The 20,075-nt window shown below is 36.6% G+C and overlaps 1 protein-coding gene across 4 annotated transcripts in view; it reads left to right on the forward strand.

Moving 5' to 3' along the window:
* The first annotated feature begins 44 nt into the window (after positions 1 to 44).
* The window catches only part of mef2d (myocyte enhancer factor 2d), a 48,442-nt gene continuing 28,411 nt past the window's right edge, over positions 45 to 20,075 (forward strand). For 2 of the 4 annotated variants that reach the window (XM_026284039.1, XM_026284045.1), the window contains exon 1: positions 18,704 to 18,880. The gene's annotated coding sequence lies outside the window, so the exon portion shown is untranslated. Of the gene's footprint in view, positions 260 to 18,703; positions 18,881 to 20,075 lie in introns of those variants that run through there. The other 2 variants (XM_026284041.1, XM_026284043.1) reach the window with 2 other exon arrangements.

Below are 20,075 nucleotides of genomic sequence, written 5' to 3' on the forward strand. Positions count from 1 at the left end.
TCTGATTGGCCACATTATCTGTCAATCATAATGCATTGCGAGTCATGGTGGATAGGACACTTTGTACATGGAGGTTTTTGACTGTATGGGCTAAATAAAAACCCTGAACAGGAGTTAAGGATTCCACAGATAATTATTGACATCTGCTCAGTGTTTTTTATATCCTTGCCTGGTTTGATATATATTACACTTCTTTCACCTATCGGCCGTGAGAAACCCGGTGTTTATCGCACAGATGTGGATCTTGTAGCTGCTCCGGGTAAGTCGTTCGTCCAGTGTAGCTGAAGCTCTAACAGTGGCGAATTATTGCCGTCACATCTCTGATTTATTTATTTTTTAAATTATCTAAATTAAGGTTCTTTCGCGTTAGTGCGCGAACATACTCTGGTTATTTGTTGTATATGCGCGTTTTTATTGCATCAAAGGGGGAAGAGTCGCGACTGAAATCGAAGCTAGTGAGACACGGAGGTTCAGACTTAAGCTTTTAATGACCAATTGGTGACAAGGGCATACGATACAACCCATCACAGTTACAGTACTTTTTAACTAATTATTTATATCAAAGTTTGTGTATTGTTATAAATCGTGACCTGCGGGGCCGATAAGAACGGCGTTCATTACTGTGGTGCTTCTTAAAGGGGCTGTCAGATTTAGTCGCTGTCTGAAATGTCAACATGATTTTGATTCAGTCGCACACATCTCGGCTCACTGTGTAGTGCGCTACAGAATGTAATGTGTTATGAGGTATAACATATTATGTGTTAACAACTGATTCTAGGTATCTTTAGGGGTGTTTGTGTGGAGTAGACTGATTTTTTTTTCCGTATCAAGTTTGGTTGATCCTGCTAGCGGACTCCAAACAAAAGTTTGGTTTAACCTACGCAGTTCTGCGACACCACCCTCTCTCTTTCTGTTACGCAATAACAACATGTGTTTTTGCTGTATTCGTACTTTTAAAAACTTTCTTTGTGAACGTTTGGTGGCTCTAAAGTGAAACTTCTGATGCCAAGGACACCTAAATATGAAGTCTCCCAAAGCAAAGAAACCCTGTTCTTAATTTAAATAATTTGTCGGACAAAATAATTGCTTTTTATTATTGTAATAAGTTTAGTGTTGTAGTTAAGCCGAAAGAAATGTTTCTGTATTATTATTATTATAACTATATTTTCTTACAGTTTATATAATTATTAGGTTATTATTAGGGATCCTTAATGAAATGCTCATTAGTAATATCATGAAATAATGTTAATCTTGGTACATTAAAAATATTATTTTTTTTTTTTTTTTTTTTTTTGGTCACTGAATTTTTTCTGTCAGCCTCCTGGAGGTCCCCGGAGCCCAGTTTGAAAACCCCTGTCATGGCATTCAGAGAAAAAAATTCACTTTAACAAGCTGTAAAAGTGTGACTTCAGTCTCTCATAAAAATACGTTAGTTTGAAGTTTCAACAGGCTGAGTTGTAAGTGTGAAGTGCGTCTGTCCTGATGCTTTGCTGTAGTGTAATGTGTGTGTGTGTGCGTGTGTACAAAGCTTTTAATTGGTGGCTTCAGAATCCCGGCTGTTATTACAGGCTGATTCTCATAATGAGCAGAATGTCTAGGTCATGCAGACAGGTACTGTGCTGTCGTGATTCCCAGCAGGGTGTCAGCTCTACCTCCAGAGTCTCAATGCTGTTATGTCCTCCCACCTGGGGTACCAATAACAGTCAGAGAGAAGAGATTCTTTCACACATTACAAAGCTACCACTGCTGTTTTGAAATGCTTGAAAAAAAGTTTTCAAAAAATAACAAGCATCCTGCAAACAATCATGTTGTTCTCAAGAAAAAGCGCTGCTTGCTAATGGGAAGTTTGATGCATGGAAATGATTAAGCGGATGCAGTTCAGAAAATGTTTTTGTTGTGATGGAACATGAAACCCATTTAAGCAGAGCAGGATGATGCAAAACATGACAGAACAAAAGTAGTGTTATGTCTTCATCCTGATCATCTATAGTGATGTTTTCATCACCGTGAAGTCAAAATAATGACGGTTCAGTCTTGGTTTTCCACATAAACAAATTTATGACTGTGCTGCCACTGTTTTTATTAGATGTCTATCTTTCTGTCTTGTATTTGATGTGTGGATTTTATTACATGTGCTCTCGCACGTGTCAAAGGTCCTCTGCTGCCTGTAAGGCAGGTCTTCACTTGGTTCTCATTGTGTAATTTCTGAAATATCCTCTGGTCACATGTTTTAATCCATTTTCGACTCGAACAATGTCTCTGGCCTTTAGTGTCTCCCTGAAAGCATTTGACACAAATGCTTGCTGTGGACTTTACCCAGACATCCAGCTGTGATACGCAGTTTTTGTTGTTGTTGTTGTTTGTGTGGTTTTTTTTTTTTTTAAATACTGGTGAGTTTAAAGTAGTTTGCAATACATTTCTGTATTTACTCCAACTAATGTTGTTCCAAACCTTTATGACTTTTTCTTTTGTGCAACACACAAAAAAAATATATTTTGGAGAATGATTCAACTGGATTTGTCCATCTAATGATAGTCATTGGGGTCCAAAACATTGACCGTGGGGGGAAAACAAAACACAGAGATATCAAAATATCTTCATCATACATGTTTTGAATGACATGAGGGAGTGTAAATGAGGAAAGAAGACACAGTTATTACAGTTTTGTCCTTGATCAGTGGCATTTGATATTGGCCAACATCTGATTGGAAATAAATCCACTTTAAGGTCATAGCGCTGCTCATTAAATTAAGTTTTATGGGGAGGAGGGGGGGCCTTCCATGCCCTTTCCAATTCAAAATGGCCTCAGTGTCCTCACTGGCTGTGCGGTTGATGTAGCAGAGCAAGCTGAAGGGCTGAAGCTCCTCCGAGAGAGCACAGCCCTCCTTCCCTGTGTTAATCTCTCCTCCAGCAAGCTCTTAATTGAGCCGTCATCAGCTGATCTAGGGGTTAAACATCAATTAAGGTAATGAGCAGTGTGAAAAGAGACCCGTGAAGATGAGGGCAACCCTTTTCTCCTGAAGATGAGATGAGATTGGCAAGGGTTTAGGGGTTTTGACAAGCAATCAGAGTTGCATGTTTTTAAAATGAGCTTTTGAAATGTTAGCACTAGCAGGCATGCTTTGTTTTCATATTGTGCATTGGTATCCCAGACTTGGTAAAGATCTGATGTGATGTATCAATTATTAATAGAGCCTAAATGTTTAAATGTAAAATGTTTTATTACTTTGTGCTTAAAAAGTGTATGTGAGTGTACACACACACACACACACACACACACACACACATACATATATACATATATACATATATACATATATATATATATATATATATATATATATATATATATATATATATATATTAGGGTTGGGCAACTATTAAACATTTAAATTAAATTAATCGCATTATGCATAAAATTCAATAATGCATTCAAAAGTAGTGTATTTGGCACTTTTTCATTTAAAAGGGCTGCTATATGAACAAAAGTTCAATAACATTTGATTTGCAAACACTTATAGTGTATATATACCGCCGGTAACAAATATAACAAATAAGGTGTTTTTTTTTTTTGTTTTGTTTGTTTTTTACAGGAGTAATCCTTTTACATAGTAGCAGTTAAAATATTTCTTGTAAATTTCTTGTTTGACCCCCAAAGCCCGGTTCGTTTGAGCAGTGTGATCGCTCCTTTTCTGCGCTCGGGCGCAGTTTGTTAAGCCATCCTTGGCTAACCATGCCTGAGCGGTTATGATATGTGCTGTATGATTGCGTTAACATTTCTGAGCCGCAAGCGTGATAGATCTGTAAAACAGTATATTGTGAGAGAGGGTTGTGTGTTACCGTGTAGGGCTGGGTATATTTCAAAAATCTTTGATACTGATACTTTGACTTCGATACCGGTTCCTGAATTATACTTTTTTCGACACCAATTTTAACAAATAAAAATAAAAATCTTTGGTTGAACTTTTCAGCTTGTTAATTTTTTTATACAAACTCTACTGCACAAAGGAACAAAATGTAACCAACACAATAAATCAGTGCAAATATTTTTAATAATGCTCAAATAGTCTTCAGTTTACACATCTGTTGGCCTACATTTACACTAGTGCGTGTTTGTTTTAAAATACATTGCTCAGACGTCAGAATCATGATTTCTATTTATTTTCCACTGATCTACTGATGAGCATTCGCAGCTTCCAGCGCTGTCTGCCTTTGTTCTCTCTTCCATGATCGCTGCTCTGACTCAGAGGTAGTAACATATTTAATTTCAGCAACATTACATGGCCGAAACACATTTTATACGACAATCGGCAGTTATAACAAATACTCTATGGTGGCTTAAAGTAAGAGAAAAAGCGGAATATATAAATGTTATTTATTACCTTATGCAGCATGATGCTACAGTTTGCAATGAATGGTCACATAACACGCGCTTTTGGTCGTGTAGTATGAACAGACATCTGCGTATGAATGGAACTCCAAGCAGTTTCTGCATTCTCCAATGGAAATGAATGACTTCCGGTCTGTCGCTTCTCGGAGAAAGTGGAAAGCAGTCTCGAATCGCTGTGGAAATGCCAGTGTGACGAGGTTATTTTAATTTTAAAACAAAAAAGCACCAGTGTAAATTATGTGTTATGAATGAATGAAACACCTTTGTCCATGTTCACAAATTTTTAAATACAAAGGGTGATAAGCGCACTGCATTAATATAAATTACATAAGTGTTTTTAATATCTGCTGGCCAAATTCTAAAACAAAGCTAAAATTAAATCATACTTGAGAGCAAGGGGGCCCCCTGGTGTCTCGGAGGCCCTACGCAGCTTATGTAACTAATCAATTTGGTACCTAGCAGCGAGACATTTTTCGGTCGGTGCCTAAAAAGTATCAAACTTGTTACCCAGCCCTATTCCCACGTCCCAAACGACTCAAAATAATGAACCACAAAATTAACAAAACTATTCACTCTTCTGGGCTGAGAGAGAGCGATTCTCTGCGGTCTTCAAACGCTATAGGAAACTTCTGTTAAATTATAACAGTATAAAGTGGTTTGTGTATGTTGATGCTTAGCCTAAATAATTTGATCAGGAGCGTCCGTGTGAGTGCTGCTGCAGTCTTAGGCCCACCCCAAGTGCTCTCATTGGTTGAGAAATTTTCCTGTTGCGATTTATTGCTCATGCTTTTATCACGGTAAACGGTATTATCACGGTATTGAAATTTAGTTTTAAAAAGTGCTCAAAATATAGTATAATATAGTATAATAGGTTAAATTTAACTTTTTTCTAATAAAAAATAACTGAACATTTAAATAAAATAAAGCAATTCAGAAATATATATAAAGTTAAAAGTTCTGAACAGATTTAAAGTGCAAAAGAACTATAAAGACCAATAGGTAAGATGAACATCATAGCAAATATACAAATCTGAATGGCTATTAAAAATTATTTAAATATGTTTAAGAAAGTAGTGGAGCTGGTTTATATATGGGGTTTCCAGGGTAAGGACTGCATTCTATGCAGTTTAGCGCCATCTACTGTCAGAGAGTGAATGTGCTTTCATTCAACGTTTCTCTCACATGTTCCTCCATGTGCTTCTCATGCATGCTTGTTTACATCAGAGCACACAGGTGTCTTTCAAGCAGCATGCAGGGTGTTGTGCATATTGACCAGTTTCCTTAAAATGCATCTCAATTTCGGAATAATTTGTAATATATAATTATTTGCCGTATTTATAATTACAGAATACCGGCACAAGTCTAGTTGAGACACGTGATGACATCCATCCCAAGCGAGTACTACTCAACATCCCACCCCTCCTGTGACCCATGGTCTGTCTTTCATAAAAAATAAAAAACTGCGTTAATGCGCGATAAAGTAATTGTTGGCGTTAATCAATTATTGCATTAACATGTTAGTAACGCATTAACTTGCCCAGTCTCAGTGATGGGAGTCAAACACTTAGTTTTGATTAATCTCATACAAAATAAACAATTGTGTTTACATGTGTGTATACTAGGGGTTGAATGACCTCTGTTTTTTTTTTTAAGTCGCGTTACATAGCAGCGCATTATATTAGAATAGTGATTAACTGACCTGTACTAATAGCTGTTCTCCCGTTTGGTTTCAAGCATCCAGTAATATAATCACACATGTCTTGTGGAGCGCTTTCAGAGTCTGCATTTATTTGTCATTTCCTGTTTGGAAATGGAGCGTAAATGTGGAATGTCCATCAGAGATTTCTTATACTGTTGTGCCCTCTAAAGAACAGCGTCTAGTCAGCGTCAACCTTAAAGCTTCATGGCAGAGTATTAAAGTTGACTAGTCAATTAGTCTGTGCAAGCCCTAGTGTATACTGTGTATTTCATTATGTATATAAATACAAATACATGTATGTGTATATATTTAGGAAAAATATGTCATGTTTACATATTAAATATATTTATATATAATATAAAATATAAGAATACAAAAGTATACATCTAAATATTTTCAAAATATATATACTGTAAACTGTATGTGTTTGTATTTATATATACAAAATAAATATATACAACACACACACATATATAAACAAGATCTCTTATTTTGGATGTGATTTAATCGCGTTTAATCATTTGACAGCAATAATATAAATATAAATATAATATATATATTTTATTCTTACATTTATTCATGCATTATTTATACATGTATAAAGTTAGCTACCAAGCCATTTTGTGTACTTTATTCTAATATTGTGGTGCCTAAATTCATGTAGACATTTTAAATATTTTTTTTATTTATTATTTGATTTTAATTTATCATTTATTGGTTATCAGCCATGACATGAAAATAAACATCTGCCAGAATTTCGATATCAGTGCATCACTAAATACGTTTTTTCATGACATTTATCTTAATGTATGTTAATTAATGATGATGTAGGCATCATTTAATGTAATAATGATTATTAATGACAGTTATTACAAAGTGCTATCTATGAAATTCCATTTTATTAGTTGTTTCAAGACCCCATACAAGTTCCCATTTCTTTGAGATTGCATGCATTTCCTAGACTGATTTAGAAGATTTCTGGACTAGATTTTGCTGTCCAAACAAGATCTAGAGAACAGTGTGGTTACCTCAATGCTAAAGTACTGGTGTCATCTTACTGAGGAGAGAGCAGCTGTATCCCTCATAAAGACCACCACTCATGCATTCACACAAACACATGGGTTAAAAAGACAGAGCACCATTCATGCTCTCGCTGCTTGAAGAGTCCCCAGCTTTAACCTTTAAGTGTCTCTTTAATGCCTTTGTGCATATCATGTGATTTCATCATCATATTCTATGTTTCCATTTCACTGCATCAGAGGTAATTGCAGCACAAATGCATTCACAGTATTCTTAACCACAGCAAAGAACCATTTTTCATTTTTGTAGTAAGACATGAGCATGAATAATTAGTCCTCGTGTGAACATCTTTTAATCATTTTATTATGCAAGACACCGAATTCATTATTAGGTAAATGATGAAATTGCTGCCTTCACTCTGGTTAACATGCGAAAGCTTGATTAATGAATACAGCTGAGACATCTGTCATGCTTGGACATTTTCACGTAGTCTCCACGACACTGATTTCCATTTCGTGAATCAGGCGTATTTGGTTTAGCTTAAAATATGTCATCATCAGTAGTACTGAATTCCTTAAAATTCCCCTCGAGCTAAAATGATGTGTGGTGACCTCATTCCAGGCGTGCAGTTAAAAGGAAAACAAATGAGAACCTGAAAAATCAAATTCTGTTTATTTTTAGTTTGGGATTAATCTATGCAAACCATTGGAAGTTTGGCTCTAAATATGGTGAATGGCTTTTCCTTTCTGTCTGAATCTGTGAGGATATTTTGGTTCTTGTATGACGGTGGTGTTTAGTCGTCAGTTTATCCAGATTATGTTTTTTTTCCTCTGCTGAATGTAAGTGTTAGTGGATGAAATATCCAGTTGCATAAAACCAGCAGCCATGACCTATATAAGTTAAAAGCTGTTTTGATATTCAAATACAAAATATTTATCTCATGAAGAACCAGTAACATTTTTTTGTTGTTGCTTATTGCATACATTGCATTCCTTAAAGGAATAGTTCATCTGAATATTTAAGTTCTGTCATTATTTGCTTACACTTATGTCTTTTCAAACCTGTATGACTTTCTACTGTAGAACACAAAAGAAGATATTTATTAAATATCTGTGATTTATTTATTTATTTGGTCCATACATTCAAAGACAATAAGGTCCAATGTACTTCTTGACTTTCATTATATGGACAAAATATAATATGTTTTTCAAAATAGCAGCTTCTTTACTCATCAGCTCTCTGTCACTGTCTGACTCTGTGTGCTTTTTCTTTCCAGAAAAAAGCAGAGAACTCACTGTCATCTTGTCAGGTCTCGTCTAGTGTAACCTGTGCATACCCGACACAGATATTTCCCTTGGGAACACACACAAAGTCATTTACTGCAACCTTGTACCTGATTCTGCAGCGTGATGTAGGAGATGATAAAATAAGATCTTAATGATTTCAATCCCATGTTCTTATAAAGACAGAGATAACGGCAACTCTTCCTCTGTTCTTCCAGTCAGTAACTGGCTAATTAATGATAACACAGAGATTAGCTCTGTTTCACATTCAGGCTTATTGAGTTAAAAAGGCTTAAATGGATAGTTCGGCCAAAAATGAAAATTCTGTCATCATTTACTCCCCCTCATGCCATTCAAAACCTGTATGGCTTCCTTTCTTCTGTGGAACACAAAAAAAGATGTTTTGAATAATGTTGGTAACCCAACAGTTTTGGTTGACTTCCTTTTATATGGACAAAAAAAAACAAATTTTTCTCAAAATATCTTCTTTTGTGTTATTATAAAGAAATAACATCATAAAGGTTTGGAACGAAAGGGAAAAGTAAACATCTCGATCATTTAAAAATATGGGTTTAGTCATCACTGAAGGATATTGGACCTTTCTTTTGCATCAGCATTAATGGTCTGTATTGTGGAGCGCTTTGTAAATGAATGAATGGACTGCAAAATAATTGTAAAAATCTTTGAACACAGTGTTGCTGTTAGTATGACTGGGAGGCACAATCGCACAACCTAGTGTTGCATGTGTTGGATAGTGGACGAACTAACGGGGTTACAGTGGCGTGAGAGCAAGGGTTGGCCATCACTCCCGCACAGCTGAAACAGCAAGCATTGAAGCCAAGTGCTGAAACCATACACTCCTGTAACTCATTTCGCTCCTGTTCTCTCTCTTATTTCAGCCTTTTGATCTGATTTCTTTCCAGTTCTTTCTTTCATTCTCCCTTATTTTAGTTTGGGGGTCAAACGCTGCAGGTACGTAGGCCCTATTGTGTTCATTAGTATTCTTACTATTGCTCTGGCTATGGCTCTGTGGTGGTCCCTGGAACAGTTTGAAGGAAAGTTGAGACATTTGGCATGCTGATTGGGGTGGGACTGAATTGTCCTCAGAACAACTTTAGGGTCTCGCATTCAAACTGTCAGTTATATTTCAGGTTTTTCTTTGGTCTAGAAAAGAGCAAAGGCACCCTCTTGAGGACTGGCACCCAGGGGTCGAAAATTTTTTGATTATGTCAACATTTCACTTCATACCTTCTTCGTATGCCTTAGGGTGATGCAGAGTCCAATAATTCATGAGACTCTTTTGTCATTAGAAGCCATGACAGCCATGTTACTTGTTGGCTATTAAGTATTTTAGTAAAAACATAGTTTTTCTTCTCAAAATCTGTCCAGTCTTCAACCAATTTGGGTCAAGTAATCTAAAGTCCATGTCTGACAAAAATGATTGAGTATATATTTTGTATTCAGAATTGTTTGCTTGTAAGATGCTAACAAATTTGACATGAAGTCGACAAACTGACATTTAGGGCTGTGCAAAAAATCAAATGTGATTTTCATGCACATCTCGTTCTCATCAGTAAACACACTCCTGTGATTAAGTAGTAAATCTCCAGCAAGTGCTTTGAAATGAAGCAGCATTTAAAACACCGAGCACTAGTTCACAGACAAGCTACATAAAGTCGCGTTCATAATCGGCAATGAATCACCTGTGATTTTGAATGCGATTTTGTATAGCTTGTCAGTGAACTACGGCTCAGTGTAGTAAATTCTGCTCCATTTCAAAGAACTTGCTGGAGATTTACTACTGATCACAGGAGTGTCTTTACTGACGAGATGCACATGAAAATCACATTCGTCTTTTTGCAATGCTATCAGCAGCTGAAATGAAACTTTCTCAAAACTTAGATATCAGACAATCTATAGGAGAAGTGTTCCATGTCACTCGTCAGAACTTAAAATTACTATAGTATCCTATGTCATCAACAATCGGCAAAATGAAAGGGATCAGTGTACGAACAACAAATTGCGTGAAATTAACCTTACTGTGGGTAAAATATTAAATAATTGCTGGAATCAGATCACTAATAGGGGAGAGCAGAAAAACTTAATTTTAAAAGATAATGTTGTATACAGAGAGATATTTCTGCTGTGGCCAGTAACTCAGAAGTGTGATCTAACAATACCAGGTGGTATTTTGTAGAAATGTAGAAAGACTTCAGTATAATTTCACTTTGAACATAAGTTGCACATTGTTACTTTCGACCCCATTGGTTGGGACGAAAGTAACACACAGGTGGGTCAAAAGTAACACAACAATATAAGCTATATTTTTTTTCTGTTAGTCTTATTTTTCTTAAGTATACCTGATTGTGACCTTGTTAATAAGTAACTGCAAACATATTTTGTCCTTTATCTTTGCACAAAAATTACATTTTCATATTTTCATTTTAAATTTAAGTTTAAGTTCATCAGATGTCTTAAAACCTGACTGTATTTTTTTATTGTAAATTTAAATGTATTTTTATATAATAAAAAAAAAAATCTACAGAATGCACAATATAAAAATGTAATCACATTAGCATAATAAAAAAAAAACTCTAAACATAATGTAACAGTAGGCCCATTTATGTTTCCATCAAGTTGTTTTTATGCATGAATTGAAAATGTGCATTAAAACATCTGGAAACACTGCAAATTCATAGGTGGAGGTGTAAAGGCTAAGATATGGCTAAAACCCAAATGTAAATGTGATGTAGCAGCTGCCCAGAGAGTGATGTTCCTCTATGTCCAGAAACACCCTCTCAAAAACATCTGGATAAAACCAGACCTCTGTCTGTCTTTCTGACCCTCATTAAGACATATTATTTAGGTATAATATGACATAAACATTTGTAAGAAATGATGCAAGACACAGAAATTCACAATATAGCTTGCACTGGAACAAATTAAATACTTTTTGTGACTGTAGCGGGACAAAAGTAACAACTGTTACTCAGCTCCATCAAGGATTGCATGCTGAATATGCTCTCAGAGCTGGGAATGCAAATGCAGAAAGAGGCTCGGAGAAAATCGCTTTGTTACTTTCGTCCCACGTTACTTTCGACCCCGCTCTCCCCTACACGATGAATACTAGAGTATTTAAGTATTTAATATCAAATGAAGGTATCTTGTAACCATTTTATTCAATTGTATTGCTTTAAGTGCTCTTATGAACATTTTAATGAAAACTTTAAAAACCTTCACCATGAAAATAGCCAAGGAAGCTGGAAAAGCAGTAAAACACCAGCCAGACAACCGACCGGCCAACTAAAAGATGGACTAAAGTCATCATTTGTTTTGAAATGCTTGGTACTGTAAATGTTTTGTGTTTGACTGAAATTGTACCAGCTGTTTTTTTTTTTTAAGTTGTATAGCCAGACCAAACTTGACTTTATAAAACAAATGTTGCTCAACTCCATCCATCACAAATACACATTAATTGCTAGCCAATGCCATTCATGCAACACCAGAAAACTAATGTGATTGGCTGTTATCACTATGACGGTTCCGTCAGCACCAAGCTTCAGAAATGCCCTCCATCAAACGTTAACGCAGACGCCCCGTGTGAAGGTACCGTAAGGCTAATGAAGCTATTTGTTTACAGCGTCAACTAATGATCAAGACTTCAAATATTTATGCTTGCAATTTTGTTTACATTTGAGTACAATTCAATATAGTGCCTGGCCTCAATAATTGCTGCTTGCAGCTGTATTTCACGTTATTGTGCTATTTTACTTGCTGCTGTCTCTTTCTCTCATGGGGCACTAGAGTTCTGTGGCAGTACAGCTGTGGTTCTTGTCTAGGGCCATCTGCACACATTGTCTCCTTCGCTCTTGAGGCTCCGTATGGCCGATCTCTGCCATGTTTTAATGGAAGATTGCTGGCTGGCCTCCTCTCATCTCATCACAGGAGATGCAGGCAGCAGTATGGAGAGCCGGGAAATATGCCAGAGAGGGAGGAGGTACAGGGAGAAAAAAAATCCCCTGTTTCTACTTCCAATGTGACACTGACTATGAGTGTTTATGAGTGTTTACTCATGTGAATATGCACGCTTCTCTCAGATGGAGCTCTGAAAGCACTTGAAATAACAAAGCAAGGTCGGCAATCAGATCCAGCCATGGGATATTTGTTTGTAGAGGTTTATAAAATATTACCTCATGAGTCATGTTAATGTTTTATTTTTGTGAGTTGGATTTAATTGATTAATGAAATATGTGTTTTTCTTTGCTGTCTCTTAGAGAGGGCTCTTTTATCCTGCACACTTGCTTACACGTGAATGTTTACGCATCTTTTCCATGATCTGCCTTCAGCAAGGATTTTGTGAATCTTAACCACTGCATGTTTTCTTCTGGGGATTACAGCCAATGTTTATATTATTCAGAATCTTCAGATGCTACATAAGCACTCCTACAGTCCATCTTGAGGGCAGCAGGCAGCACTTTTCTTTCTTTCTTTCTTCTTTTTCTTGTCTTCTACTTTGCAAGTCTTTATTAAATGCGTTACCAGAATGTGTTACAAGCTTTTAAAAAGGCTAGATCAGTGGTTCCCAACCTTTTTCAACTCGCGGCCCACACAACCAAACACATATGTTTAAGCGGCCCACTGCAAAAAGATTAACTGACCCCGCTATTGTTGGGTTAATAACTTAGCACTCAGAAGCTAGACTGTTAATTGTATTTATTGAATGAATAGTGCTGTGCGATATGGACAAAAAAAAAAAACATCGCAATTTCTTTGATCAATTTAGAGATTTCGATTTTAATCACAATTTTGACACAGATATGCTGCAGTCATAAATGCATTCAGGATGATTTTGAAACGTATTTCCAAAAGAAAAACAATTAGACATTTATCAAAATGTTGTAACTTCTCTAGAACAGACATAAGTCAAAATAATCACTATAGTAAAGGTGTAAAAAAAAATAGACTTATGGCAAAAAAAATATATAAATAAATAAATCCAGTGTCCAGGGACTTTTTTTCTTTTTTTGCCATGCATTGTTCATAGAGCTCATTAATTGTAGCGGTGCCTCAGGTGTTGAAATAGATTTGTTATACATTATACAGGTTCACACGTAGCCTACTCCATCTGCAGTACGCAGAAGCAGCAGCGAGAGTGCGTTATTGTAACGCGAAAGCACATTAATATAATGCATGCAGAGTTCCTTTTCTCCGTCACAAAACCAGACGTGTTGCTCAGATACACGCTGCTCTAGCACGAGAGAATGTGCGCACTTAAAACGTGTCTCATCTCACTTGAACTGCGTCCTATGCACTCACAACTCTCTCTATGCTCATGTGCTAGATATTAATTATTTTCGCACGTTTTTATTTCTAGTGCAGTGTGAATGCTCTGACCTGTTAATTAACATGGGCTCGGAAAAAAGGTGCATCACAGACAGAGTGTGAACCTGGAGCATATGCCCAGTCTGTTTTGTTCTTGCGCTAGGCGCGTTGCATTCTGATTGGATCATCGGATAGCATACTGCTGGAGGTCAGGGCTGCGGAAAATCGTGATGTGACTTAGACATTTTTACATATATTAACAATGCTATTATTTATTTTTTTAATAGTAATTGGCGGCCCACCTGCAGCTGCGGACCACAGGTTGAAAACCACTGGGCTAGATTTCATTGATGTTTGACTTAAGTTATTTGTTTACTCTTTACGCTATTTAAATATAAACATTTAAGGTCATTTGACTAACTGTGCATTCACACCGCTCAGATGCTCTGACGTAGATCGAATTCTCATCTTGTATTTAAAGTGGCCGCAAAGCAAACAAGCTTGTTGATCTCGTGCAGACTAACCACAAGGAGGGTAACGTTATAAGGTAACCTCATTAAATAATGTTGTGGACGAAGTATTAAGATCCTTTACCTAATAATGTATAAAGCACTGTAAAAATACTCTGATGCAAGTAAAAGTCTTGCATTGAAAATGCTACTTAAGTAAATATAATCAAGTATAAACATTACTTAACGTAAGTATAATCAGGGAAATTTGTTTAAAAGTAAACTGGGACTACAGTACTATTATTATTTTTTTTTATATCATTAGATTATTATTCCTGTAACGTTACTGCACATCAGCAACTCACCAGGAAAATGAAAAATCTCAGACACCTTGGTCCACATATCACTTTTAATTTATTTTTTATGTCCCTGTACACAAACAGGGACACATCATTGATTATTGCAAATGCAAAACCGCAATAATCAACCTGTCCTCTATTGTGCTTGGGAACTAATGTGGTCGAACTGCGTTCTCTGGAATCCTCTCAAGCGGTGGACTTCTACGTTCCGATTGGTTGCTGCCCAACCGCGTCTTAGTCAATAACTACTGTCTATTTTTATGTATTTTAGAATGTAGTTTATTCCATTGATGGCAAAGCTGAATTGTCAGCAGCTATTACTCCAGTCTTCAGTATCAAATGATCCTTCACAAATTATTCTGATTTGTAGATTTGTTGCTCATATTATTGTTATTGATGAAAATACAGCTTTGTTGAGTTTTTTTAAGTGGGGATTGGGGGTGCGCCAACCCGGTTGGGGCATAGAAGGGGGTGCGCAAGAAAAAAAGTCTGGGAACTGCTTTATGATATAGGCTACATATTCTTTTGTGGTGCATTCCTAGCAAAATACAGCCTGTTTGACTCTTGCTTATTTACAAGGACCAAATGACATTTATTTTAAAGAAACAAAAAACGTTTTCAGTTACTGAGTAAAAAAAGTCCTTCACAAAGCTGGCATGTCAGACCCACGTGACCGTTGCCATCTGAACATTTTGCTTGCTGCACACATTGAATAGAAACATTTGCTGAGGTTATTAAAGATGCAGACAGAACAAGGAGTCTCGCTACGCTGAGGAAACCGAAAGGAAGAGCGAGGGAGACGGGGAGGCCGCCATCCGAAATAAATAACCTGCGGTGGAGGAAGGGTTTATCACAGTTCCTCTGCGGTACTAACAGGTGTGTGTGTGTGTGTATGTGCGTGTGATTCAGAGTATAAAAGCTCCAGGTTAAGAACAAGGGCTTTGTGCTGGGGGTTGAGGGGATGTACGGGGTTAAAGGGGTTGTGCCCTTCCCACCTGTAGCCTGTCAGCTGTTGCCTGTTGAAATGTCAGCTGTTTCTGAGAAGTGTGTGTTTGAGAGAGAGAACGAGTGAGTTCCTTTGAGTGTTCAGTAGGATGCTAGAAGCTGTGTGTGTGTGGGCCACTTCTCTCATGTTTAATACCTTTTGAGAATTGTTTTTTTTAACACCAGAGACCCATCACTTCTCACCCTCCTAAACATCGGAGAGAGAAGATATCATCTCTTACTGACAGCTGGCTCTTTCTCATAGTAAAGGCTGACGTTTCCTCATGTCCTTGACTGGTTTAGACTCTGATCCACCCAGCACGTGGAAAGCTGCAGTGCAATCATCTAGGCATGCATGATAGAGTGGTGCTGTATGAGTTATCAGCCAATATTAGAGAATTTGTACATTTGTCAATAACAGGCAGTGTTGTAGTAGTTTTATTGTTCTTGCTCGTTTCCTCTATTTAGCCAATCTTAATAAATATGTGAAATTTAGCGATGCCTAAATTCATTTGTAGAGAGCGATTTTAGGTTTTACTGTTTCTTAAATAGTATTCTGTTATCAGCCGGACATAAGTGTAGTGAATGAAGTAATGTCCATATGGATGTACTATGGTACAGATACATTTTATATGCTTAGTTTACATAATTTTTCAGTTCAGCAGACACATGAAATGCGTTAGGCAGCAAGTTCAACTTGTGCTCCTGTTGGTAAAAGATATAATGATAATATTGCAATATATATAAAGATAATATTTGACAGCTTTGTATGTTTATTCGTTGATCCAAAATAGGCAGTTTAAAAATGTGCATCGGTAATAGAAATAAATATAGACAGTATAAAGGAAAAAATAAAAGGATTCGATTTTAGGGATGTAAATAAGGCTTGTGTGTTTACATGAACACTTTCATTAAATCTGGTTAGAACCATTCCCAGGCCACCTCCAAATTTCAGACAATGCATGATGTTACTATCAGGTCTATGGTGGCCATAGATAATTGAATGTGGGCTCTCTTGATGAGAACCTGTAAATAAACCTCTAGGAATCCTATAGTAACTTGCTAAAAGCCCTTAACACCTGAATAGCAGGACTGTGTCGGCGAGTTTTACAGACTGCTCAATGTTTCTTCAGAGAATTTGGCAAGTCGAAACGTATCGTCTATATCGCTTTACATTTTTGTGTTTATTTTCTGTGGATGTCTAGAGTAAATCTGGACAGATTTTGTAATAAGTCTTAATTTAACTGCAGCTCTGTCTTGTGCCGGGTTAAGAACTGTTTGAAGGGTCAGAGGAAATGATTTCAAATTGTGGCAGTGTCTTCTCGAGTAGCAGCTGAAGGGGCTTAGGCAAAGACAAACAGGTTGTGTTGTCTGTTAGGACTCATCTAGCTCATCTTGACCTTTACCCTGTAGCTATGACCATCTGACTAGGTAGGGAGATGCAGTGTTTCTCTGTATTACAGAGCGTTTTAGTGATGACTGATTCTTTACAGCACATTTCTTTTACATCAGTTCATGAGAAAAGCATGTTTATTCTTCAGCTAGATTTCACTGAGGGACATCTGAAATGTTAAAGCACTTCTGGAAGAAGCTTTTTACAGCGATATCTGTCTGTAGAACTCAGCTGAAGTCATTTAAATAGGACAGTGCTCGTTCTGTTATTTTGTCAGGTTAGTTAAAAGGCCACATGCACGCAGCTGTTCCTGGTATGGGAATCCTTCTATGACAGTGCGTTTTCTTGGAAAGGGGAGATGGAAAGACGTGATGGAGTAACTGACGTTTTTTTCTGCCCATGCCCATACTATATGTGGAACTAAAAAAAAACTGAAAATCAAACTTCTTCCTGGATTTAAGGTAATGTTGTGTTGTATTTGTATGACGACGCACAAATAGGGAAATGAAACAATCTTTGCTCATATCCTGTGTAAAATCTTCTTTCGTTCATATTTTGAAGAATGTAAAACAAGTTTGCACTGGAGTCACATAAGAGTTACATAAGAGACAATGAAAGTGTCAGATATAATTCTCCATATACAATTTTATTCAAATTGGTAAGCAATTAATGAAATGTTAAACAACAGTAAGGATTTTTTTTCTGCCAGTAATTTTAATTATTGCCTTTTTACTGGTCTCGTTACAAAAAGTATCTATTTATATATAAGTATCTATTTTTTTTTCATTATATATACATGATAAATATATACAACATATTATTTTAAAGTGTATCTACAAGTTTGTGAGGTATGTTGTTCAATACTGTTACATTTAGTTGCACATCCCAAACCTGAATATGCGATTCTTTCTCTGCACAGAAAGTGAAAGAGAGTTAACAAGGAAGCAGGATCTTAGCAGACTGATGACCAGTCAATGATTTTTGTTGTTCTAGCTAATGTGTCCTCTTGATTTTGGCTTGTGTGTGTTATGTTAAAGATGTTTGTATTTTTTTTTTCTCACTAATGGCAGATTTCCAGCTTGATTTTAGCATAGGGAGGGTTTCATTTCACCCTGTTCTCTTTATCCACAACATTTATCCATATAAGTTACTCTTTGTGAGAAGCCGCGGTGTCCAGACCTCCTCCTCAACCCATAATGTTCTCAGTGCCAGAGCGTGATTTGTGCCCAAAATGTTTTTTTTTTTTGTCCCTCCCATTGGAAACTCAAATGACATTGCAGTTTTACAGACCCATGGCCTTTGCATTCCCACACCCCACGAAAGCCCTTCTGAGATTTCTGAGGTCAGGAAAGGGCAAATCTTGAGATTTGTTCTCGGTGAAACTGTGATTGTTCTTCCGAAAAGACTGAAAACAACAGACTATTGCTACATTTTATGTATATAAAGAGGCTTCCACACTAAATAATGAGCTAGTGTGCAGGATTTTTTATTTTAAAAAAAGATCCGGCGTGGGGTGTCGCCTGCAGCAGCTTTGGACCCGAAAAGTTGAATTTGGTACAGCTGTGACAGCAGAGACGTCGCAAGGGGGTGTCGGAACAAAAGGTGTGTAGGCAGCTGCCACTACATTTAACACACACATGTACAGGCAAGAGAACAGAGGATCTGACATACTGACAAGCGTCCCAATCCTGACACCCATCCACCCTCTCAATTACATCCAAAGACATTGATGGATTGAAGGCAGTTGCTAAAGGCATATTAGGGCAAGGGTGAGGGTGGGGGTCTCTGAGAGGAGGGCTGGGGGTCTGAACGTTCTGCATTAAGCTCATTGCTGAACCGGTCCCCACTGCCAGCCAGGCATAGGTCATGGGACAGGCTATGCTGTAGTCCACTTGGATTTTATTTGTTGCTTGACTTGGTCACTGGAAAGGAACCGTGGGGATCGAATTGGAAGCTTTTTGTTCATCATTACTTGTAAGGGGTAAGAAGGATCTCAATTTTATACCAGTTACGCTATTTAAAGATATTGTAACTTTTTGTTTCTTTTTATGTACAGTAGTTTCATATTTGAACGCTTTGGTTTTCGTAAAAATAACTGAATGCGACACAAAAATAGAGCAGTAACATCTTAAAATAGTTTAGTATAGTTTTTATATTCCGTAAACGTCACTAAGAGATGGGGTTGACATGAATAATGTGTTGCCTTCAGGGTATTTCCGAGCGTTGAAGAGTGGTGTGGTGTGACAGAACCATGTGCTGTAATGCATGACAGCTTCACTCTACACATCTCTGTCTTCTCTCTCAATCTCTTTCTTTTGCTTTTCATGCACTTGACAGAATACTACTACTTTTCAGTGTGTTGGAATAGGAATTCAGTTTAATACAGTCTAATGATTTTACCTGCAGTTTCATTCTTAGTTCAATATGAAAAACGTACATTGCCCTTCAGACGTCTTGGTTTTTTAAAGAAATCAATCATTTTATTCTGCAAGGACATATTAAATTAATTAAAATTGACAGTAAATAAATTTAATAATGTTATAAAAGATTTCTATTTTATTTAAATACTGTCCTTTTGAAATGTCTACTCTGTCAAAGAATCCAAAAAAGTGGCAGTTTAATAAGCACAACTGTTTTCAGCACTGATGATGATAATAGATGTTTCTTGATCACCAAATCAGCTTACCTGAATCTTGTGGTACTGAAGACTGGTGTAACAATGCTGAAAATTTGCTCACAGAAATAAATTACATATGTCTACAAGTTATTACAAATTATGTAACATACAAAATATGCAACAAATAAAAAAACTAATAATTATTTTAAATTGTACAAATATTTCGCGATTGTTACGGTTTAAAAAAAAATCCTTGGTGAGCAAAATGTAACCCCAAACTTTTGAATGGTAGTGCATAATGACTTCTATTTTAATTAGATTTTGTTCTTGCTCATTTCATTGGATTAAGGCTATTTTAACAAATCATATCTGTTTAATAAAAATTGTGTCTTTAAATCCATAAAGTCAGTGTGTTTATATATACTGTATATATATATCTTTTTTTCACTCAAAAAGTAACAGATTTACAGTCCTGTTAGGATAATAATTTAACTTTTAAAATGGTTGTTAATTTTCTGGTGAGAACTGTGTAGACTTAGCAGAAAAAAGATGTTCTTGT

Source organism: Carassius auratus, chromosome 16, assembly GCF_003368295.1.
Source record: "Carassius auratus strain Wakin chromosome 16, ASM336829v1, whole genome shotgun sequence".
Lineage (NCBI taxonomy): Eukaryota > Metazoa > Chordata > Actinopteri > Cypriniformes > Cyprinidae > Carassius > Carassius auratus.